Genomic DNA, 25953 nt, shown 5'->3' on the forward strand with positions numbered 1-25953 from the left:
GTGAACTTTCCTTGGTCTTCAGATCTTTACTCCACTCCCCAGTGCTACATAGACCCTTCACTTGTAACATGACCTAAAAGCCTTTCTCTAGATGGTAGTTAGGAAGGTTTTTCTCCCTTGATTTTGTATCTCTACAGGATGTCCTTTGATGTCTAAAAATGTGCTCTCTACATTCTGTCTTTCCTTATCTTGTCTACGTTTTCACTTTTTCAGTCCTTCAAGGGAGGAGAGAAAACAGATTCTCTTTATCTCAGCCAGAGTAAGAATTTATAAGTTGCTGGTGGTGGTGCATGCCTTTAATCCTAGCATTTGGGAGGTAGAGGCAGGTGGATCCCTATGAGTTCAAGGACAGTCACAGCTACACACAGAAATCTTGTATCAGAAAAAAAACACACACACACACAAAAAGAACTTAAATGCCACATAGTTTTAATCATTATCATTTCAATTATGTGCTTAAAATCAATATTCTATCTTGCTTTGCTTCTGTAGGTGTACAGATTTTTGTATGTTTATCCTATATGATATGTCCAATATCCACTTATGAGTGAGTATATACCATGTGTGTCTTTCTGCTTCTGGGATACCTCAGTCAGGATGATCTTTTCTAGTTCCCACCATTTGTCTGCAAATTTCATGATTTCTTTGCTTTGAATTGCTGAGTAGTGTTCCATTGTGTAAATGTACCACAATTTCTGTATCCATTCCTCAACTGAGGGACATTTGGGTTGTTTTCAGGTTCTGGCTATTACAAACATGGTTGAGCAAATGTCCTGTTGTATGCTTGAGCATCTTTTGGATATATGCCTAGGATAGCTGGATCTTGATGTAGCACTATTCCTAACTGTCTAAGAAAGTGCCAGATTGATTTCCAAAGTGGTTATACAAGTTTACATTCCCACCAGCAATAAAAGAGGGTTCCTCTTTCTCCACATCCTCTTCAGCATGTGTTGTCACTTGAGTTTTTGATCTTAGCCATTCTAATGGGTGTGAGGTGAAATCTCAGGGTTGTTTTGACTTGCATTTCCCTGATGACTAAGGACATTGAGCATTTCTTTAAGCGTTTCTCTGCCATTTGATATTCCTCTATTGAGAATTCTGTTTAGTTCTGTACCCCATTTTTTAGTTGGATTACTAAAGAAGCTAAGCAAGAAGGAGAACTGTGGGTAAGATGATCAATCCTCATTCAGAAAGGCAAGCAGGATAGACCTCGGAAAATGTAGAAAGCAGGAAACAGGACAGGAGCCTACCACAGAGGTCCTCTGAAAGCCAATGCAGAGACTCTAGCCAAACTACGAGTAGAGTTCAGGAAATCTTATGAAAGAAGGAGGAGATAGAAAGACCTGGAGGGGACAGGAGCTCCACAAGGAGAGCAACAGAACCAAAAAGTCAGGGCACAGGGGTCTTTTCTGAGACTGATACTTCAACCAAGGACTATTCATGGAGATAACCTAGAACCCCTGCACAGATGTAGCCCATGGCAGCTCAGTGTCCAAGTGGGTTCCATAGTAAGGGAAATAGGGACTGTCTCTGACATGAACTCAGTGACTGGCTCTTTGATCACCTCCCCCTGATGGCGGGCGGGGGGTGGGGTGGGGAGCAGCCCTACCAGGCCACAGAGGAAGATAATGCAGCCAGTCCTGATGAAACCTGATAGACTAGGGTCAGATAGAAGGAGAGGAGGACCTCCTCTATGAGTGGACTGCAGAAGGGGCAGGAGAAGAGGGAGGGAGGACAGGATTGGGACAAGATAAGGGAGGAGGCTACAGCTAGGATACAAAGTGAATAAATTGTAATAAATAAAAAAATTTGAAAATCTATATTCCAGTCCCAGCTGTCCTGTCTTCAGTTCTATCGAGTATGTATGAATGGGTGTGGGATGTGTACTGTGAGTGCATGCATGAGGATCTCTCACTGACTCGGAATTCACCAAGCATGTCGACTGGCTAGAAAGCCCCTGGGATGTGTTTGTGTCTCCCTCTTCAATATTATGATTACCAGTGCACGCTTTCATGGGGGCGGGGTGAGTCCATAGGGCCCATAGGCAATTAGTAACTGCTAAAAGAGAATCAATTTTCTTCAGGGATAAACTTCCCAATTGGTTACCTCATACCAAGTGGTCAGCCCTAACATGTGGACAAATGAGCAGTGCTAGATGGACTCAGCAGATTGCATTTCTGTATTTATTTAATATCTCTGTCTATCTACTTATCTATCTATCTATCTATCTATCTATTACATCTGCCATATACTTGTGGATGTTTATTTTATATCTATATTATATTTATATTTACCTATCATGTGTGTGTATACAAAACAGTAATAATTAAAGGAAAAGAACACATGAACTTGAAAAGGTTTGGAGGGGATGTGGGAAGAGTTGGAGGAATAGAAGTTTGGGGAGAAATGATATGAATACAGTACACATATAGGAAAGTTAAAAAAAAATAGCATGAATTCTAGGGGTCAAAGTCATGTCCTCATCTGCCCAGGCCCTGTCTTAAGTTTTGGAAACATATTGTTTGATAACGTTTGACTTGCTAGCAGATTCCTTAGCCTGTTCCTGTAGAGACAATTCTTTGTACGGCTACTGATAGCCCATCAGCTCCATGGACCCATTATTATTAACTGGTTTCTATAACGTAACATTTTGTGATATAAAAACAGGATGTTTTTTACTCAAATTTTATAGATATCCCTTAGCAACAGTTTAGAATTTTGTTCCTATGCATTTTGCACATATTTTTGAAGCCTATTCTTATTTTATAACCTTTTAATCAGTTTTTAAATGGAATGCATTATGAACAAATCAAGTGCTATTGGATCATCAGGCTCTAAAATATACTACAAAACTGTAGCACTGTCAAAAAACCAAGATATGTAGAACAAGACCACAGAAGAAAGTAAAAGAAGTAAAGCCACAGACAGGAGCGGTGTCACATGCTCCCAGCACTGGGGAGGCAGAGGCAGGCAGATCTCTGAGTTTGAGGCCAGCCTGGTCTACAAAGCAAGTCCAGGACAGCCAAGGCTACATGTGCAAGACAACTGATTTTTGAAAAAGGAGCTTAGAGCACCAAAGAAATTACAATCTTTTGCAATAATTAATAATTTGAACATGCTTCACAAATCACAGGTAACTGCTGAACAGATAGATTGTCTCAGATCAGAAAGCTTCTATATAGCAAAGGAGCAATGGCTGGTGTGCCTCTGAGATGGTGGTTCTCAACCTGTGGGATGTGACCGCTCAGGTCTGCAGATATCCTGCATTTCCAATATTTACATTACAATTCATAACAGTAGCAAAATTGCAGTTGAGAAGTAGCGATGAACTAATTTTACAGCTGTGGGTCATCCCAACACAGGACTGTGTGAAAGGCTTGCAGCATGGGGGGTGCCAGGAACCACTGCTCTGAGAAAACCCAAGGCCCTTCTCTTCTGCAGTGCTTCTCTACTTTGAAAAAGTTACAAAATGTGCAAGACAGTTTCTCTTAAATTACTCCAGATTGCTCAAGATAGATTTTGTATGCATGCTAAGACTTAGCACACTGCTTTATCTTATTAATATTCAAAAATAAAAACGTTCAGAACATAAGCTTTGTTAGAGGCAGTATGTGCTAAGAATTTAACTACGTGTGCATAAGTTAGAGGCTCCGAGCTTAATATAAATCTTTTTGCATTATTAGTCTGGTTTTAAATACATGGCTTATAGAAATATTCAAAGTAACATGTAAATCACGCAATGCCCAAAATAGAGTGTGGGCACCGGCATCAGGAAAATGTGTAATTAACCAGGATGAGCAATTTTCACTTGCTTCCGGTTTGAAAGTGTGGTATCTATTGATTGATTCTAACTGTAGCTAGAATTTCAGAAGGCTCTCTTATAAAGACACAAACTATGCTTTGCCAAGACAAGTCTGTACATAGAGACCACAGGAGCATCTGGAGATGAGGTGAAGTCAGTAAGGAGCATCCAGTATGAGGGCTGTGGGGCAGACACGAGCTTCCTGCACCGTAGGAAATGGCCGCTAGTCCCATTCAGTAGCTGGAGGCCTGCCTCTCATGCTCACAGTTCTTGGGAAGCGGACAAGCAGATGGTGAAGAGGGGCTTTCTCTGGAGTCCGCTGGGAAGTCAGCTCTGAGGATGAGGCATCCTCTTCCACCGTCAGCAACTACAGCATTCTACCTCTAAATGATGGAAGGAGAAGGTATTAAACTGGTGAAAGTGGTTTGATAACTAAGCGATCATAAGGTTTAAATAGAAAAATAAGCCAAGTATGCTGCATGGCATATCCTGTTGACATACCTCATGCTGTTTGCATCTGGGTTCCCTGCCTTTAATGAGGTTTCAGTGTTCACTTTCAAAGCTCGAGTCTAAACATGAGTGTTGGAATGATCTCTGGTTTCACTTTAGCTCAGTGTTGAAGCAGAGTTTTAACTGTGGATACTGGTGAATGTTCTTGTACTAAAGGAATTGTCACATGACTGGCAAGTCAGAACATCTGCAAGTTTTAGTGCTGCCGGCACTAAAACATGACAGAGGAGGATTTAAGCCTTATTATGAAAACACATTTTTTTAAAATAAAAATTAGAAAAGGCCATTTTGAGTGTTGCTCAATTGCATATACTACACTTACTTGGAGTTTAAAACATATCTGTAGTTGATAGTATTATGTTATGTAGAAAATAATCTTATTATTATTATTATTAAATTAATTGTGAAAAACTATGCTGGCCACCTGACCCTTCACTGAGGACATTAAGTATACAAAAAGAAAATAAATACATGGCCTCTAAACATCTACCAAGTTCACTTTGGAAGGAAATTTGATGGACTTTCTTAAACTGTATAGCATTTTAACATAATCAGGTCTTGCTGTGTCTGTTCTACTGAGTGAATGAATGAATGGGCTTATTGGCTATGTCAAGCACTTCCTTCTTTGCTTCCACACCCAGATCTCAAAAGCAGGTGCTTTACTTTCTTACATCTAACATTAATGTCTCTAATTTTAAAAAAGCGTAAGTTAGTGTTAAACACCCCTGATCAGACCCTGATTTCTCACCTGAAAATGCAGAGTGTGGTAGTTTGCATAAGAATGGCCCCGTAGATTCATATATTTAAAGGCTTAGGGAGTAGTACTGTTTGAAAAGGTTAGGAAGCATGGCCTTGTTGAAAGAGGTGTGCTGGGCTTTGCGGCTGGGCTGTGAGGTTTCAAAAGCCCACGCCCGGTCCGGCGACTCTGTCTTCCTGCTGCCTGCAGATCTACATGTAGAATTCTTAGCTCCTTCCCCAGCGCCGTGTCTGCCTGCCTGCCGCCATGCTTCTCACCGGGCTGATAATGGCCTAAACTCCTGAAACTGTGGGAACACCCCAGTTAAATTCTTTCCTTTAGACAAGTTGCCATACTCATGGTGTCTCTTACAGCAACAGAACACGAAGACACGAGGCTTTCCCTGTGCAATAACACAACGACTAAGACCCAAAGCTTTGCCTGGTCTCACACACCAACAGGTCTCCTTACACTTCCACTAATGCTGCTGAAATTCTAATGAAATTCACACACTAATACCCAGTTACCTACCCTATATTTAGTTTCAATATTACATTCATTTCTCATCACAGACTAAATGAAGTTACAGAGATAAACATACTGTGTTTCCCCAAAGAAACATTACTGTTTTAACGAAAAAGAGTTTTATTGTATATCTCCAGGTCGTTTATATTATGACCTAAATCGATTTAACCATTAATGGTTTCCTGAATTATGGCTTTGTCAGTTCTTATCTCCAATCTGTTTAAATTCTAAGGGACATTAAGAAGAATGTTATCTAGTGCCAGGCAGTAATTTTAGTCCTGACAAAGGTGTTTTGGAATCATTTATTTGCAAACTATTTCCCTGCTCTAAAACAAAAAGTCTCACCTTGCAGACGCATTATCTAAAATTTAGGTGAAGTAGGTTTCAAAGTGAAATAAATGATGGGATAATAAAAAACACAGATCCACATAATCTAAGATTTTAGAGTGGTGGTATAATTTAATTTTCATAAAGCACTTTTCATGCACGGATCTGTTAAGCATGCATAGCTTTAAAACATAACTCACAAGCCAAATGGAAGACATGCAGAATTTGTGAATGGTTACATTGGGGAAAATTGTAATTTATGGAAAGATGGAAGTACTCTGCGCTTATCCGTTTTTGTTATTGTGAAGGAAAGGCAGTAATAGAAACTAAGTGGGCCCTATCTTACAGAGAATGTGTACATAGGCGGGTCTGGAGATCGGAGCAGATCCTGAGAGCAAGGGGTCCTGCAGGATCGTTCGCAGGGAGGCTGCATTTCCTGCTACCCACCGTGTCGTGGTTTGAATATGACGTGTCCCTGTGGAGAGTCTGTACTGGAGCCATGGCTACTGAAACTGCAGTGTACATAGGTAATTTGGCTCATAAGGGCTTTGGCCTAACCAATGGAACAATATATCCAGAAGGTCGCAAATTTGTGAGCACTACTGGGATTGTGGAAACCATGGGAGAGGAGGTCTCATCGGAAGAAGTGGATACTTAGAACCATACCCCTGATGTCACGATGAAGACTCTTGTTTTTGGTTCCCCACTCTCAGTCTGCTTTCTGCCCACTATTAGGTAAGGAGCTACGCTTAGCTATGCCTGAGTTCGGTGATGTTCTGTGATAGGCCAGCTTGGGCACAGACACTAGAGAGCAAACTGACGGAGGATGGAGACACCTGAAACCATGAGCTGAAATGAACACTTCCTTTTTCTCTTTGTCCCCCTGAGAGTTTGTAGCAATAGCACAAAGCTGCGAGCACTGTTTTCACCATAACAAGAGCCACAGGGCCAGCTTCCTATGGGCCCTGCTCTCATTCCTGGCAGCGCTGCCTCTGGACCGATGTATCCCTCATGGTATCAGTGCATCAATGGTCCTGTAATAGCAGTAACCGCTAAGCAAACTGCATTTTAAAATGATTAAGACATGTTAAGACTTGGAACATTATTGCTATTGTAACCTAAAACGTAGCCGGTAGTATTGTCTGTCGTTGACACATACTTTTCTTTGCTACTAAGACTCTGTAAAGATAGAAAAGAGTAAAGTTCTCTGTTTGTAAGGTAATTAATTTTCTTCCTAATTAATGGTGCATAAATTGTGAAGGATATAAACTAATAATTATGTCTTGCTATTCTTAGTCTTTCAAAAATTAGTATTTAAATTATGTTTTGGGAATGTCTGCTGTTGTATTTCTCATAAAGGCCAGAAGAGGGCATCAGATACCTGGGGCTGGAGTTTCATGAGGTTGTTCGTTTCTGGACATGAATGCTGGGAACAAGACTTAGGTACTCTGCAAGAGCTGTATGATTCCTTAAACCACTGAGCCGTCTCCCCAGCTCCCAAGTCCTATCATGTTTTATAAAGGATTAAATTTAGCAAACTAAATTAAATACTAATAAAGAAAATGCACCACGGTTGAAAGGAACGTTACAGCATTACCACACCTGCTAATTAAGATTTTAGTTCTAAGTAATGAAGCTTAGATTTATACAACTGAATAAAATCATTTAAACGCTAGTATTATCCTTATGACTAAGGGGAAAAGGATGATTTTATTCTTAGCGGCTGAGCCATCTCTCCAGCTCAATGATGATTTTATAATTCAAATCATTGGCAAATATTTTACTTACATTTGATGCTACTTAAAATATCAATGTAGGTTCTGCTCTGTCATCATGTTAAGGCAGCATGCCAGCCTTCTGTTCATCGACACATTTTTGGATTGATGAAGTAACGACATTGATTGTGGTTTTACATTTCCTACTATGCATGGGCATGCATGCATTCACCCTTCCCCTCTCCAATCACCCCCAGGAATGGAGTTGCTGACTTCATCCAAATTGATTCAAATGATTGGAAGCTTACAGATGTCCTAGAGAGATGCACAGTTCAGATTTAAGTGAGCCATGAGACTAACAAGGTGTCTTCCATGGAGGCAGAAGCTGTATGAAAAACTGGAGCCCGTCTTCCTCCTCTCCCCGTGTGCATTTTATGTTGTGTGCATTCTTTGGGTCAGTTCCTTAGTATAATTCTGAAGCAATCCGTTCTCGTTCATGGACTGAGTTGGTTGTCAGACTCCCTCAGAACACTGTGAGAGCATCAGTGCATTTCAGCATGTACGGTGGGGGAAGCCACAGACTAAACTCTGCCAGGCATTTAGTAATGTCAAAGCTTGTCAAAAGCTTTGATTTGCTTAAAATTGAAACGTGTCTAGACTGCTAGGGAATAACTTCTATGCCACCATGTCATTGTCTTGATTTTTAAAATTTTGCTATTGTACAGTATACATTTTGTGATTAACTGTCATACTTATGTACCTCAATTTAACACTTTTGCTAATAAAGAAGAGACCCACATTGACTTTCAGCTAGATGCATTTTAATAGGTTTTGTCCCTTATAAAAATAATTATAGTTTTAACAAAGATATCTGTATCTATATAGTGGTGTGTGTGTGTGTGTGTGTGTGTGTTGGTGTATAGGGGATATATGTGTGTTTGGGTATGTGTATGTAATGCAGACATCCATGAACTTGCACACAGAGGACTGTGAGTGTGTCTTCCATTGTTCTCTGCCTTATTCTCTTGATACATGCTCTTTCACTGAATGTAGAGCTCTCCATTTTCACTAGGCTGGCTGGCCAGCAAGCTCCAGGCACCTGTGCTTTTGCCTCTCAACAGTGGACTTGTAGAGACCCATCTTCAAGCCTGGCTTTTATATGGGGGTTCAAACTCAGGCCCAGTGCTTGATCAGGACGCTCCCCTACTCCTGATTATTTTTTATAAATAATTTAAAAAAGTAATAATTAAAATATATTTATGTCCACTGTCACCTATTAAAACTCCCTCCATGTCCTCCTGTGTTCTCTCTTCAGCCCTCCTCTGTCCCCCTATTCTCTCTCAAGCTCATGACTTCTTTTCCTTTAGTTATTATTGTTATAGAAACACACATCCTGATAAAATATTTTACAGATAAAAATTTCCAAACCATTTTCTTGTTTAAAGTTAAGCAAAACACAAAGATATCACACAGCCAATGTGTTAGCTCAATTTTTAGGCAAGGTGGCCCTAAAGTTGATTTAAAGCACAAGCTAATCAAGAACATAACTTTATATAATCAAATAATCAGAATGGTATAATTTAATTTCTGCAAAACACCGCCTATGCATGAGTTAACCAAGCAAGCCATTGCAAATATGATTCACGACATCCACTGGAAAGGGGTCAAACCATTGTAAATGTGATTTATGGAGTCCAGTGGAAGGGGAGAAAACCTATGGGTTTGTCAGTTGCCTTGCCACAAGGAGGAGTGTGGCTTCAAAAGAAAGGATGCAGGAAGAAAGAGGTAGAACATAAGATAACAAAAGAGGGAAGATAGCGGAGTGAAATTGAGGCAAATGTATATGGGAACACACTTTGGATTTTCATAATTTGTGTGATCACCATGACGGTGCATACTTTTTGTGATGGTGTCTGACTGAACATGGCTAATTGCTATGAAGGCTCAATGAAGAATTGTGGTAATGACTTCACCACCCTCTACCTGCTGCCTGCCAATCTCTCAGTAGACCCAAGCATGTCTCTGTGGTAGAGACACTTTTGACACATTTCAGCCACATCTGTTTATTGCATTTGTCTTCCATACCTTATGTAGAGAATAGTCTTTCAGTGCTGTTTTTTCTTGGCAATTGTGTGTCTCTTGTTCTCTGGTTTCTACCTTTGGAAAATTTTATGTCAATGTTCCTACATGTTGTTTTCATCATGTTTGTTGGTGGTAGAGTTTTAAGAAACTTTTGAATATAAGTTGGTAGTTTCCATCATGATGATACTGATTTTCCCTGTCACTCTTTCCTTACCTTAACAATTAAATAATATATAAACCTGTTTTAGTGCCTTATCCATTTTTAAATATATCTCATATGTTCCATTGCTTGGTAGCTCTGATTACCTTAAATTCCTTTAACTTCCACATCAATGATTCTACTTCTATAAGTCTTATTTGTTCTGATGGCCATCCATTGCATTTAAAGTTTTAAATATTACACCTTTCTACCTTCTGAAGCACGTTTTTTACTTTGTGAATTCCCATTTCCCCATCTTTTATCGAGTATGCAACCTTTTAGTTCCCTGAACATATGATTATGGTTTCATGTAGTGTAATGTTTACCATTGATTGGAACACATTACGATCCAGTATTAATAATGTAACTTTTTATTTTTGTGAATGAACAAATCGGATAATTTCAGAAACCTAATTTGAAGAGTGGAAACAGGAACTACATATAGCTCTTGTTTTCTCTATTGAGTTTGAGCTACTTATGAAACATACAGTGACTGTTTCTTACATAAAACTGAGTATATGACTAAGGAGCTCAAAGGGGTGGTGGGATAAGATTGCCAGCTTGAGACTAATTACAGATAAAATTATTAATATGGTATGTATGACTTCACAAAAAAAGATGCAGAAATACAATGAAATTGGATCAGAACTGTGATCCTGGGAATCACCAATGTGTAGCAAGAGAGATGGAAATGAAAGAAAATCCTATGATAATGCTGGTATGCTTTCCTTGTTTTCATTTGCTGAGTAGTATTCCATTGTGTAAATGTACCACAATTTCTGTATCCATTCCTCAGTAGAGGGACATCTGAGTTGTTTCCAGCTTCTGGCTATTACAAACAAAGCTGCTATGAACATAACTGAGCAAATGTCCTTGTTGTGTACTTGAACATCTTTTCGATATATGCCCAGGAGTGGTATAGCTGGATCTCGAGGTAGCAGTATTCCTAATTGTCTGAGAAAGCGCCAGATTGATTTCCAAAGTGGTTGTACATGTTTACATTCCCACCAGCAATGGAGGAGGGTTCCCCTTTCTCTACAACCTCTCAATGTGCTGTCACTTGAGTTTTTGATCTTAGCCATTCTGATGGGCGTGAGGTGGAATCTTAGGGTCATTTTGATCACCTCTTCCTTGGGGGAGGAGGGGTGTGCAGCCTTGACTGGCCACAGAGGAAGATGATGCAGACAGTCCTGATGAGACCTGATAGGCTAAGGTCAGATAGAAAGGGAAGAAGTCTTTCCCTAACAGTGGACTAGGAAAGCGGTATAGGGGGAGAAGAGGGAGGGTGGATGGGACTGGGAGGAGACTGGGATGGGGAGCTACAGCAGGGATACAAAATGAATAAATTGTTAACGCACACACACACAAGAAAAGATAATGCTGGCATGAGTGGAAACATTCAGGAAGAAGGAGATCCATGCAGAATTTGCTACTCAGATGAAATTCATTCAAAGCTCATTGTTTAAACTGAGCATGTGAGTACACACCTTTAACCCCAGTACTCTGGAGGCAGAGACAGGCAGGTCTCTGTAAGTCTGAGGCCAGACTGGTTTATATTATGAGTTCCAGGATGGCCAGGGCTATGTAGAGAGACCCTGTCTCTAAAATCAAAATATAAATTCCCTATTTAGAAAAGAGGAGGGGGAGAATTCGTTAATAGGAATGTGTAAATGTGAGCCTTGCTTCAGCTCACATGCCTTGTGAGACTGTTACAACGGTGCCAGTGTTATCTTTCTTCTGGATCTCCAGTTGAGATTCAAATCTCAAGAAAGAGCATTGGCAGCTTCAAGACACATTTTTCAGGTTTTAAGTGAAAGGACTATTATTTTCTTGGGAGCTTCAAGACAATTTGGAGTTCATTCTAATCAGTCCATCCTTGAATCAAACAAAGAGATTAAGAGCTTTTGTCAGCTTTACTATATTTATGCCCTCATCTCCTACAGCCCGTGGTTGACAAAACCAGAGCCTGAACTAAAGGTGTGCAATGGAGGTAGAAACCAGCATGGCAAATAACACATTAATCGAAACATAAGGAGCAATGTCAGGCATGGTTATGCACACCGGAAGCTGTATTCATAGCTTCACAGGTAGCTGAATCTGTGTATGTTAGAGGCCAACCTGGTATACATAGAGAAGTGCAAACCAGCCCAGGGCTCCACCCGTATCCCAAGAATGAAACAAACAAATGAACAAACAAAACAACCAACCAAGCAAGAATGGGTAAGCAGACACACACAGGATGTTCGGTCAGATATTCCTAAACTGCTGCAAGGACAAAAGTAATAAACCTCTCTGAGGTAGCTTTACTACATTCAAGTCAAAGGGATGCCCAACAGTCCTTAGAAATAGAGCTGGTGAGTGTGAATGGGTCATTGATTTCTTGAATAGTGTTTTAGACAACTGGGAACAGTAATTTTCCTTTATAATACCTGTATGAAATTACAAAGTTTCTCAGAAGTAAATTAGCCTTTTTAAGGTCTGTTTAATTAAATGATAATTCCAAGTCAGTGGAATGTGCCGATTCTACAAGGAAGTTCAATACTGTTGTCTTCTTGAGGTGTTTGGACTTCTTCCCAGTGGCTTATTCAAATAGATTCTTATTCCATATTATTTGACAAATACCTAAAAGTTAGCAATTCCTAAAATTTTTATTTAAAAAAATTGATTTTCCCCCATTGCAGTAAAGTAAATATGTTTACCGGACCACTGTAATGATGTTTAGATTGATCCTCAAATACAATGGCAAGTCAGATTTTTCAATTTGCTTTCTTATGTTACATGTGTCCCATGTACATTTTGCATTCTAGCTTATTTCAATATTTATTTTTAGATCAAATTTATTTTAAACTAATTATTTAAATGAGTCTGAACAAGCTCTTTTTCAGGAAACTCAGTCAAGAAAAGCACAACTAACTAGCTTGCCTACTACTTAGATGACAGATCTCAGTTGGTGTTCAAATGAATGTATTTCTCATGGTTTTCTTAAAATTTTTCTTCCTTTGAATTGTGCATTAAAAATTATTATGGATATTGTTTTGGAGCAACTTGCTATAAGCTCCTGCAAATTATTTAAATAAGTGTATCACTATGCAACCAAAGTTCAAAACCAGTATAGATTTAGTGTTTTAGTGTATTTTGTAATGTAGCTATTCACACTGAGCAGAGATTATGGGCTGCCCTAAGATCTGATGCCATTTTTTCAGTCTTTCATTTAACTTTCCTATTGGAAGATAGATAAAGCTGAAGAATGAACAGAAAAAAAATGTGGTTTTTTTAGGTCGTTAAAGAAAATCTTTCATCTGTTTATATGCTTTTGATATTGGGAAACATCAAGCCAACACTTGTTTTTCTTCTTTGTTTTCAAGGAACAACCTTCCAGAGAAGGGAACTCCCATATTCTTGGTTGCTGCTCAGAGCTGGAGAACGTTCCTGGAAACAGCAAGGAGGCTGTATATTGGGAGTATGAATATAAACACCCCAACACCACCCTGTAATACACTGTTTTCTTTTAAAATCATGAAGTATCCTACAAGGTGCCATAGGATTCTTGTGATGCTTATTTGAATAGATAGTTTTTCCCAACAGGATGTAGAAAGTAATTGATGAGGGCCTTACACAACCACCATGACTGGAACTTTAGAGGAAGAGGGTTTCCAGGGATGCTTCTTCAAGGCCTCCTTGTCTGACAGTCTGTGTTCAACAAGGTGATAGCTTAGCCTGCTAGCATCAGTGTGTTATGTTGCTATTATGCTAGTGATTTACAGTCTTGTGTGACTAGCTTGCACTTTTTTATTTTTGACATTATGTTTTAATTATTTCATTATTTGGGATGATTGAAATATGACTAAATTATTCCCCCTTCTCTTTCTTCTTTCTAATTCCTTCCATTTACATTTCCTTGCTCTTCAAAACTCGTGGCCTCTTTTTTCATTAATTTTGGATACAGATGCACATAATTGTCTCAGGTGTGATTAAATTCCAAATGAATTTTTGTGTACAACATGAACTTTATCAGTTAAAACTTAACCTTCAGGCCTCTGCAATAACACTCTGACTGAAGATATCTAAGTTCAGAGATTCATTTTCCTTTAGCAAGGAGGCATGAGCATTTACTGCTAAGTCTTTGTAGCAGCTCTACAGTTAAGATGGCTGTTAATTAGATCACTTGGACCTAAATGTGATGTCTTTATAAAACCCCTCTTCTCAAGCCTCAGCGAACTAAACAGAAGACAGCGGTACAAATCATTAAGTCAGAGGTGATGGATGACTCCAAGGAAACAGTATCTTCCAGACACAACAGGACCGATACACAAGTGAATTCATATAGATTATGACAACATGCAAGAGACATATACAGGTTCAAAACAAAGAAAATCCCAGCACCAAGATAAGAAATTGCATAAATTCTCACTCTTATCCAAAAAGCCATTTGCAATTGATACCTATTTGGAAAATGTATCCATTGTTTTCTCTAATGGATTGTCATTGGATATATCAGAAACACTCCAGGACAGGGCCCATGCCCAGGAGTAGTTGGCCAAAACAAAATGTTTTTGGTATTTTTTTTCTTATTGGGCTTTGTTTTTGTCTTAGTTTTGGCTTTTCTTGCTGCAACAAAGCACCATGACCAAAATAAAGTTGGGAAGGAAAGGTATACTTGGGATCATAATCCATCGTTGGAAGAAACCAAGACATGAACTCAAAAAGGGCAGGAACCCAGAGGCAGAAGCTGGTGTAAAGGTCATGGAGGAGTGCTGTTTACTGCCTTGCTCCTCATGGCTTGCTCAGCCTGCTTTCTTATAGAACCCAGGACCACTAGCCTGGGGATGACACTACCCATAATGGGCTGGACCTTCCCCATCAATCACTAATTAAGAAAATGCCTTAAGGTATGGTTGAACATCTTTTGGGTATATGCCTAGGAGTGATAAAAATAGGTCTTGAGATAGAGCTATTCCCAATTTTCTGAGAAAGTGCCAGATGGATCTCCAAAGTGGTTGTACAAGTTTTCACTCTCACCAGCAATGGAGTGTTTTCCTTTCTCCACAACCTCACCAGCATGTGCTGTCACTTGAGTTTTTGATGCTAGCCATTCTGATAGGTGTAAGATGGAATATCAGTTGTCTTATTGCTCTAGCTAGGATCTCAAGTACTCTATTGAAGAGATACAGAAAAAGTGAGCAGCCTGGTCTCGTCCCTGATTTCAGTAGAACTGATTTAAGTTTCTCTCCATTTAGTTTGATGTATACTTACTGTACACTGCCTGTACTATTTTTATGTATGTGCCTTGTATTCCTGATCTCTCCAAGACTTTAAAAATTAACAGGTGTTGGATTTTGTCAAATGCTTTTTGGCACCTAAAGAGATGATCATGTGGTGTTTTTTCTTTTAGTTTGTTTATATGGTGGATTGCGTTGATGGATTTCTGTGTATTGAACAAACCCTGCATGCCTGGCATGAAGCCTATTTGGTCGTGATGAGTGATATTTTTGATGTGTTCTTGGATTTGGTTTCACTGGATGTCTTCATGTAGAAAAATGCAAAATAGATCCATATTTATCACTCTACACTAAAGTCAAAGTAGATCAAAGACCTCAACATAAAACCAGACACAATAAATCTACAAGAAAAAGTGGGGAAGAACCTTGACCACATTGGCAGGAGACAACTTCTTGAACAAAACTCCAACAGCACAGATTCTAAGATCAACAATTAATAAATGGAACCTCATGAAACTGAAAAGCTTCTTTAAAGCAAAGAACACTGACATAGAACAAAACAACAGCCTACACTCTGGGAAAGGATCTTCATCAACCCTGTATCTGACAGAGGACTAATATCCAGAATATAAACAACTCAAGAAATTAAACACCAAATAAACAATCTAATTAAAAAATGGGGTAAAGAGTTAAAGAGAGGATTCTCAACAGAGCAATATCAAATGACTGAGAAGCACTTAAAGAAATGTCCAATATCCTTTGTCACAAGGGAAATGTAAATCAAAATTACTCTTGGATTCCATCTTACACCTATCAGAATATCTAAGATCAAAAACACAAGTGACAGCACATGCTGGAGAAAAGGGAATACTCTTCCATTGCTTGTCGGGGTGCAAACTTATACAACTATTTTGGAAATCTATCTGGCACTTTCTCAGAAAATTTGAACTAGTGCTACCTCAAGACACAGATATACCACTCCTGGGCATATACTCAAAAGATGTTCCACCATACAACAAGGACATTTGCTCACATTCATAGCAGCTTTAATTCATAATAGCCAGAATCTGGAAACAACCTAGATGTCCCTCAACCAAAGAATGCATAAAGAAATGGTGGTACATTTACACAATGGAATACTATTCAGCTATTAAAAACAAAGACATCATGAAATTTGCAGACAAATGGATGGATATGGAAAAGATCACCCTGAGTGAGGTAACCCAGACCCTGAAAGACAAGCATGACATAAACTCACTTGTAAGCAAATATTAGCCATACAATGCAGGATAACCACACTACAATCTACAGACCTAAAAAAAGATAAGTAACAAGGAGGATACAAGGGAGGATGCACAAATCTCACCCAGAAGGGGAGATAGAATAGACAGAGGTAGTGGTTGAAGAAAGGGAACAGGATGGGAGCCTTCCATAGATGTCCTCTGAAATGCCACCCAGCAGGGGATTGAGTAGATGCTAAGACTCACAGTCAAACTTTGGACAGAGCAAAGGGAGTCTAATGGAAGAGTGGGGGGACAGAAGGACCCAGAGGGGACAGGAGCTTCACAAGAAGACCAACAGAGTCAACAAGTCTGGGTTCAAGGGAGCCTGGTGGAGACTGATGCACCAACCAAGGACCATGCATGGGGAGGACCCAGGTCTTCTGCTCAGACATAGCTGATAGGCAGCTCAGTCTCCATATAGGTCACCAAGTAAGGGGACTAAGGGCTATCTCTGACATGAACTCTGTTGGGGCTGCTCTTTGATCACTCCCCCTGGTAAGTGGGGCAGACTTACCAGACCACAGAGGAAGAGAATAAAGACAGTACTGATGATACTTGATAGTCTGAGGTCAGTTGGTAAAAGAGGAGGCCTCTCCCTTTTTGAGGACTAGGAGAGGGAGGTAGGAGGAAGAGAGAAGGAGAGTGGGACTTGGAGGAGATAAGAGAGTGGGCTCTGATCAAAATGTAAAGTGAAAAAATAATTTTTTTCTTTATTAATTACACTTTATTCACTTTGTATCCCCCCTGTGGTTCCCTCCCTCCTCCTGTCCCAATCCCTCCCTTCCTCCACCCTCTGCATGCATGCCCTCCCCAAGTCCACTGATAAGGGAGGTCTTCTTTTCCTTCCTTTTGATCCTAGTCAATTAGGTCTCATCAGGAGTGGTTGCATTGCCTTCTTCTGTGGCCTGGTAATACTGCTTCCCCTTCAGGGGAAGGTAATTAAAGAGCAGGTAAATCAGTTCATGTCAGAGACAGTCCCTGTTCCTATCACAATGGAACCCAATTGGATACTGAACTGCCATGGGCTACATCTGTGCAGGGGTCTTAGGGTATCTCCATGCATGGTCCTTGGTTAGAGTATCAGTCTCAGGAAAGACCCCTGTGCTCAGATTTTTTAGTTCTGTTGTTCTCCTTATGGAGTTCCTGTCGTTTCCAGATCTTACTGTTTCCCACTTCTTTCCTAAGATTCCTTGTACTCTGCCCAAAGGTTGCCCATAAGTCTCAATATCTACATTGATAGTCTGCAGGGCAGAGCTTTTCAGAGGTCCTCTGTGTCAGGCTCCTGACTTGTTCCCTCTTTTCTCCTTCTTTTGATGTCCATCCTCTTTACCTTTCTGGATAGGAATTGAGCATTTTAGCAAGAGTCCTCCCTCTTGATTAGTTTCTTTAGGTGTACAGATTTTAGTAGGTTTATCCTATATTATATGTCTATATGAGTGAGTATATACTGTGTGCATCCCTCTGCTTCTGGGATAGCTCACTCAGGATGATCTTTTTCAGATCCCACCATTTACCTGCAAATTTCATGATTTCCTTGTTTTTTATTGCTGAGTAATATTCCATTGTGTAGATATACCACAATTTGTGCATCCATTCCTCCACTGAGGGGCATGTGGGCTGTTTCCAGCTTCTGGTTATTACAAATAAGGCTGCTACAAGCATGGTTGAGCAAATGTCCTTATTGTGTACTTAAAAATCTTTTGGAAATACATAATCTTTTAAAATACATAAAAAAAAGAAAAAGAAAATGACTTACAGCTAAACTTTATGGAGGCATTTTCTGAATTGAGTTTCCTTCCTTTAATACTCTAATACTTTAGCTTGTATTGATACAAGACTATAAGATACAAAAGGATGCTTTTGATTTTGTTTTGTTTTGAGAGAAAAAGAAAGAGAGGGCTTGATGTTGGGTGGGTAGAGAACTGGGAGGAATTGGGACTGAAGAGTGTGATCAAAATATATGAAAAAATTAATAGAAAATAAAAGAAAGCTGCTGTGTACTAGGACCTTTTACACGCACTACTGCTGCCTTTAACACAAAGTGTCTGACCATAGGAACAGGAGGTGATAAGAATGTCATGTCCATAGAACCAACATGCCTTGCAGGAAGAGTCCTACAATCAATAAATTCCTTCATGGACCAGAAAAATGGTGCAGGGCATAAAGGCACTTGCCACTAAGCCTGACGGCCTGAGTTCCATCCCTGTGACCCATATGTGGAAGGAGAGAATCAATTTATTGTAATTGTGCCATGACCCCCACAGTGTGCTGTGGCATGTCTTTACATGAGCACACATATGAGTACATATGCACACAGACACAAAATAAAGAAATAAACATAAGGAATATGTATTCCTTCGTGGAACACTAAAATTAACAAGATGAAATTAGCCTTTTCATAGTGGAAATGAATGTAGTGTTAAAAACACGTGTTTTGTTCATTAGAGTAGTTAAAAAGATGAATTAAATTGAAGATATGTCAATTGAAGATATGAGAAGTTTTCAGATATTGGGCTTTCAAATGTGGATATATAAAATCATAGGTTAACAACTAAACCATTTCATTGAAAATTTTTTAATGTTTACAAATGTAAGATTTTATTTGTCCATATTGCAAAAAAAATGTTAAGCTAAACAAGGCTGACAGTCAGTGTCAATGAGTTTATTTGTACCCCTTTCTGTTATCATTTTATTGACAGTCCAGTGTGGTGTAAGTACTTATTGATAATTTATAATATATTTACAACATTAATAATTTAACACATCCCTAGTAAGCAGATTTACACCTAAAGTTACATGCTTATTTACAAGATTTGTTAAGATACACATGATTATTTAAATGCAAGGCAGAAAGGTTACAATAATTGAAGCAGTAATTGGTTATAAATTTTTGCAAGCCAGAAATGAGTGCTTTCTAATGGTCAGTGACTTCTCAATAAATGACTCATGATGCAGTTCATGATCTGAGTGAAAGATGAAGTGCTGAAAAGAAATGTTCTGGTCAGGGGGGATAGCAGGCTAAGTTACAGCATTGAAGATTACTAGTGATTTGCTAGCGTGTGTCTCTCCAGGGATTCCTGCCACAGCACATTGCTAGTGTATTAACTGTGTCATTAAAATGGAGCAAATGAAACACCCAAATGCTGTATTCACCTAAGTTATTCATCCCATTTGTACTTTGTGCCAAGGGGAAAACCTAAAGTTAACAACCTTAAATACACAGAACCAATGTCCATAGTGATTTCTATTGTTTATGCTAAAAATACTACAATATCAAATCTGCATATTAATTGGTAAGCCTCAGATTATCTGAAGATTTTGATAGTCCTGTGGCTTCCATAAGATAATTGGTATCTGTATTCTCAATTAAACTGATGAATAAAGGATTTTTCCCTTTTCTTTGGATTTGATGTGTCGGTATTTTGACAATGTGTCTACCATTGACATGTTCAGGTTAGAAGAATCCTACTTTGGCATGTCCTTCTTATGCGTTCAATGTTATAATTTCAAATGGCTTTGCTTTGATGTGCATCATATTCAGTTGGTCCACTAACAGACACTGGTTTCAGTGTGTGTGGCATTTGGGGAGGCATTCATTCAAGTCTTAAAGGTGCCTTCAGATGACATTCTCTATCACGATTATCCTTCACTGCTGAGTAACTGTAATAAGCTCATCCATGAGTATCTAGAACTTACCCTTTCATGACATCTCAAGCATTCCTAGGATAAGGTTGACTGCTCTTCTAAACCCTGTCCCCCACCTACTGCATGCAGACTCTGCTTCAAAGCAGTCTATGTTCCTTTAGTATTTCTTATTTCTTAAGTTTTTAACTTAAAATTTTTTTTATTTATTCACTTTGTATACTGATCATAGCCTCCTCCCTCATCATTTCTAATTCCCACCCTTCCTAGATCTTCCCTCTTTCTCCTAGTCCTCAGGAAGTGGGAGCCCTCCTCTCCTACTGATTCCAGCATGTCAGGTCTCATCAAGAATGCCTGCATCCTCTTCCTCTGTGTCCAAGGCAGCTCAGCCAGGGGGAAGTGATTGAGGAGCAGGCAACTGAGTCCATGTCAGTGACAGCTTCTGTTCCTCTTACTGGGTGACCTACTTGGAGACTGATCTTGGTTTAACATTGGTAAGTGAAACCTATCAAGAAAATCGTCCACATCTTTTAGATTTTCCAATTTTTTTGAATACAGGTTTTTGAAGTAACACCTAATGATTCTTTGGATTTCATCAGTGTTGTTATATCCCCTCCCTTTTCATTTCTGATTTTGTTAATTTGGATACTGTCTCACTGTGTTTTAGTTAGTTTGGCTAAGGGTATATCTATCTTAATTTTCTCAAAGAACCAACTCTTGGTTTCATTGATTCTTTGTATTGTTCTCTTTGTTTCTAATTTATTGATTTCATTCCTGAGTTTGATTATTTCCTGCCTTCTACTCCTTACTCCTCTTGGGTGTATTTGATTCCTTTTTTTTTTTTCTAAAGCTTTCAGGTGATCTGTTGCCAGTGTAGGATCTCTCCAATTTTCTCATGAAGGTACTCAGTGCTATGAATGTTTGTCTTAGCACTGCTTTCGTGGTGTCCCATAAGTTTGGGCAAGTTGTACCCTCCGCAGGGTCTGCTGGCTGTGTCCCAAGGGGGCCAGGCAGATCCTTTAAGATTTCTTAAATTATACATAAACAAACATAACCAATAATCACATTTTCTATGCTAGAAAAATAAAAATGTAGTTTAAATTAACCAAACTTCATTTAGAAGTTTCCCATTCTAAATGTTTCCTTCCTTAGATTCAGGGAATTTCTGCAATATCCTGAGATTTCTGTCTAGTTAGGCTGAAAATTTCCTGTGTGATATATTCAGTGTTGGGTTTTATAATCTGTTTTCCCTTTTTAGGCTTCCTCCCTTTCCTTTCTTAATACAGCTGACAGCTTCCTCACAGATTTTGTCTCTCACATTTCTTTCTCAATTAAAAGTTTTCAGGCTGAATATATACTGTAAATTTCTTAGACTCTTTTCTAGTATCGATGCATGATGCCAACTCAATGAAGTTGTATTCACTCTATACAGGGGGCAGAGCAATTCCCTGGTGAGGCTAAATCCCTGCAGTGGACTCTGCTGTCCTCGGTGTCCTGCTTTCTAAGGCCACTTTTCTTTCTTTGCTTCAGAAGGTGGTGTCACATATCTCTCAACACAAATATTTTCTGCATCTCTCTTGCTTATATAACCACAAAATTTGTCAGTGTGGTGTGTTCTCTTCTGTCTTCCTTTGTTGTAATTGTACATTCTTATAACATATGCGTAGAAGTTATGTTGGTGTTTTATATATATTTTAATGTGCTATCTTTTAACCTAAAATAATTTATATTTACATATTTCTGAGCATTTTAAATTTTGAGGTGTTTGACTTGTACTTTCACTCACACCTCTTAAAATGTTATTGTTGATTTTGTATTTACATATATTTTATAAACTACATGATATTATTGCCTAAGATTACTTTTTAATCTATAATTATGTGATAACTTTAATTATCAACTTGACACAATTTAGAATCACCAAGAAGGCAGTCTCATAAAGGATTGTCTACATCTGGTTGTCTTGTGGACATGCCTATGGGGATTATCTTAATTAAGTTAGCTACTAAGGAAAAACCACTATGGGCCCCGTTCCTTAGGCCTCATATAGGTCCTGACCTATATAAGAATGGAGAAAATGAGCTGAGTATATGCAAGGGAGTCAAGAAGTATGTATGTATTATTTGTTCCACTCTTGACTGTGGATGTGCTGAGAATGGTTGTTTGAAATTCCTGCCGTGACTTCATAGTGATGGACTATACGTTCGAGCTGTAAGATGAAATAATCTCTATTCTCTCATAAGTTGCCTTTTGTCAAAGCATTTCATCATTGCAACAGATATGAAACTGGAAAAGCTTAGTAGTGGATTCAATTTATTTATTTTATTTTTATTAGTTTAGTCTTTGACAATCAGATTTATACATTGTACTTTCTGATCACACTGATCTCTCTTACCTCTCTTATCCTCATTCCAACATACCAACACATTCTTTGTTTTTATCAAGTCCCCATTCCACTTAAAGTCTTTTTTTATGTTATTTCTCTGTGGCCCATTGGGTTCAACTAGAACCATTTTTATGAGGACAGATGTGAAGCTATCTATGGAGACAAGGTAACTCATCAGTAGTTACATCGTGGAAGACCACGACTTCTACAGTATTTCTGATACCGTTACATCACCTAGGTCAAGTGGAGTACAGTAAGCCTCTTTCCCACTGACAGAATGTTTCCTGGGTTCTGTGTTGTGCGGGCCGTGTACAGGCTGTCTGTATATTGTATGAGGGTCATGGATGTATTACGCTACTATGGCAGTGTTTCATGGCCTCCTTCCCTCTTGGTTGGAGCTTACATTCTTTCTGTCCTCTCTTCCATTACGTTCCTTTGACCTCCCAGGGCTTGATATGCGTGTCCCATTTAAGGCTGAACACTAAACAGGCCCTTGTTCTCAGCATCATGACTATGAATTAACTGTTTCATGCAGAGGAACTTTTTTGATCAAGGTTGGGGAAAACATTAGTTCATGAATATAAACAAAAAGATGCAGTGGGAGTTGATAATGTGTTCATTATCAAAACAAGAGTAGAAGGTTGACCCTTACTGCCTATAACCTCCCCAATAATGGCCTTTGACACAGTACTTGGTATGAATTCCCTGCTTTGTAGCAGGCAGAATCAGTTCATTACCCTCTAAACAGCTGTGCTTCTAGCTTGGTAGGCTAGTATTATAGCATGCAAGGTCCAAAGCTTAGCAAGATACTGCTATAAAATACTTTAATTTTTTTTTTTTTAGTTCACGTCTTTGGGTGATAAATTCATTTCATTTTTTTATTCTTTATTTTTTCATATTCACATTTGGAGGATTTTTATGTATTGTATAATTCTAACTTGAAACTATTTTTCAACCATTTAACATCATTTCTTGTCATCTGACTTTCATTACACCTACCAGCAATACCAGCTGTCCATGTTATTTTTGTTCCTTTTTATGCATTTTTATTCCTGACTACCTTTTGAATTGCCATTTTCCTGCCATTTATAGTATATTGGTTGAGATTTGTCCAGGTTTGGTCTCTTTGTGTACTTCTCACATCTGATAAGTGTCTTGAGTCTGTGAATAGATTTACTTAGTCTTTGGAAACTGTGAGATTTCTTTCATGTCTGTTTTCTTATAAAATTTCTAGTATACACAAGCCTTTGGCAATGCCATTGTCTTGAAGTTCTTGATACTGTGGTTATTTCTAGGAAAGCTCACCATGCCGTATGGTAGACAGCTGTAGTGATATAAATCAGTATACTCTGGTTTTGTTTTGAAATTATCTAATCTGAGTTGAGACTTTGAAATATCTCTGAACTACTTTATCTGTTGTAGCCTGTGTGTAGCTTTCTAACTTAGAGGTCATGGTCTCATCAGCCTGTGAAAGCTTTCAGGCTCCCAGCTTTGATTTCTGCATCTCCACAGGGGAAGGCCACCCAAAACACATCTTAATATTCTGCTTCTGTCAAGGCCTCATGAATCTGACCTGTGCAGTTTAAAAAGCAACAGATTCCTAAAGGAGGCATGCAGCCAAGCAGGAGTTCCCCTCTTGTAACTTATTTTTGCTCAACAGGAAATATTTATCATTTTTGTCCTAATTATACCTTTCACACAAAAATCCTGCAGGAGTAATCTCCAGATAAACAGTCTTAACATTAATAAATCTTTTGACAAATACCCTTAAACTAGTCTTTACAAAGATTTAATAAATGTTTTTTCTTACCAAACTGCATAGAAGAATGAATACATACTACTGATGGGATTGTCCATTGTGTCAGCATGAGCAATAAATAATGGTGAACAAAATTATAGGAGTGGCTATATTTACAATAAAATTCTCCTGTAAATAACAGAGAAAATGTACTGTCAGAGAATCCCTTTTAACTTAATAAGACAAGATGAACTAACGGCTTCTCCTTGATGAGTTCTAAGCATTATGTTGAAATCACTATAAATTCACCATTATAGAACCTATCAGACAATAATGCTCAGAGAGCTTGCAGCTTCACTCACATTGCTTGGCTGTGAGAAGAAATAAGCCTATGCTCTGTGACCTTTGCCTTTTTTTCTGACCTCATAAATAGTATTTTATGAGCTTTAATATTCTCTGACTCTTCTTCACTTTCTTCCCTTGCTACTGTCCCCAGTGTGCTGTGAGTTCTTAATACTTGTGCGCTGATTGGAAGCTGTGAAGTTAGTGACATCTGTATGGTCTTCTACAGAATTGCTTTTTTCTAACATTTCTTTGGTCAGTGGCAAATAGACATTAGTAATAGGTTCATTTTCTGTTGGCAAAAAGATACTTGTGAGTCCAAGACAGAAAGGTCTTAACTGGGAACCACAGCTAAATACCTACAATGAGTCACATAATTTGGCATATCAATTTCCATGTTAAATACTCTTTCTTCTATTTTATAATCTTTCCCCATAGCCTAGAAATATGCAAATCAGAAGGAATTCATTACATTTACAATATTAAAGTAGAGACATAGAAGGGAATCTGGCTTCATGACTCTTAGTACCTGTGAAGAATAGAAACTTTCGAAGCTTGGTAAAGCCCGTGGCTCCTGAATACTACAGGATTCTCAGACGTGCTCACTCTGCAATGCAGCGGAGAAGCCCAAAGAGTTACATACAGCGACTTCCCACTCATCTCCTGCCAACATCTCCTATCATCACTGAAGCCTCAGGGCTGCATAGACTCTGCTGGATTAAGTATGTCTGTAGGGCTTCGGGAACATTCTCACAACTGTTCTCTCCAAGCACACTTTCTGCAGGGCAATGGAGCACAAAGTACTGATGAAGCTATTCATCAAAGTGCCATTCCTTCAGACTTTTAAATTGCAACATTTAATATTCTTCTGACAGTCATGATTTTAGCTTCAATTTCAATGTTCCTATCATATTAAAAAAAAACTCCCACCAAGTCTTAGAAATTTAATGTCTTGAGTGATAATTTCTCCCTAAATCTTGGCATTAAGCTCAATAAAGTTAAAACAATGTCAGGTAAAATCTGTGACTAATAGCTATCTTGGAAATAGTAGATGTTTGTTTCTGCTTCAATCATACTCTCTTTATATAATTCTTTGCCAGCCCAGGTACTAGTATAATTATATTGGAAAATATTTTTAAGAAGTTGAAAAATAAAATGGTACAGATCTAGCAAAAGTGTTACTTAAACCCATTAGAAGCAAAGCTTTGGCTTGTGAAGTTGCCACAGAATAAAGAGATGTGAAAAGAATATATAGAAGAATTCAGGAATATTATGTTAATTTATTTTCTGAGAAACTGAAGTCATCCAATTAAATGACTGAAGTGCTGATTTTTATTTGAACAGGCATATTTCTAACTTGCTCAATGTGGTTATGCACTATTTCTATAAAATACACACATTAACTTTTTAGTGAGAAATCTTACGCATCAGTACTGACAAACAGCTG

At 38.6% G+C, this 25953-nt stretch overlaps 1 long non-coding RNA gene across 2 annotated transcripts in view; it reads right to left on the minus strand.

Annotated features, from left to right (window-relative positions):
• Positions 1 to 359: 359 nt before the first annotated feature.
• Positions 360 to 25953, minus strand: part of LOC132653116 (uncharacterized) — a 92015-nt gene continuing 66421 nt past the window's right edge. Inside the window, exon 5 of one of the 2 annotated variants that reach the window (XR_009590828.1) lies at positions 360 to 4185. This is a non-coding gene — a long non-coding RNA (uncharacterized LOC132653116). The remainder of the gene's footprint in view (positions 4186 to 25953) is intronic. The other variant, XR_009590827.1, reaches the window with a different exon arrangement.

This window comes from Meriones unguiculatus, chromosome 3 (genome assembly GCF_030254825.1).
Source record: "Meriones unguiculatus strain TT.TT164.6M chromosome 3, Bangor_MerUng_6.1, whole genome shotgun sequence".
Lineage (NCBI taxonomy): Eukaryota > Metazoa > Chordata > Mammalia > Rodentia > Muridae > Meriones > Meriones unguiculatus.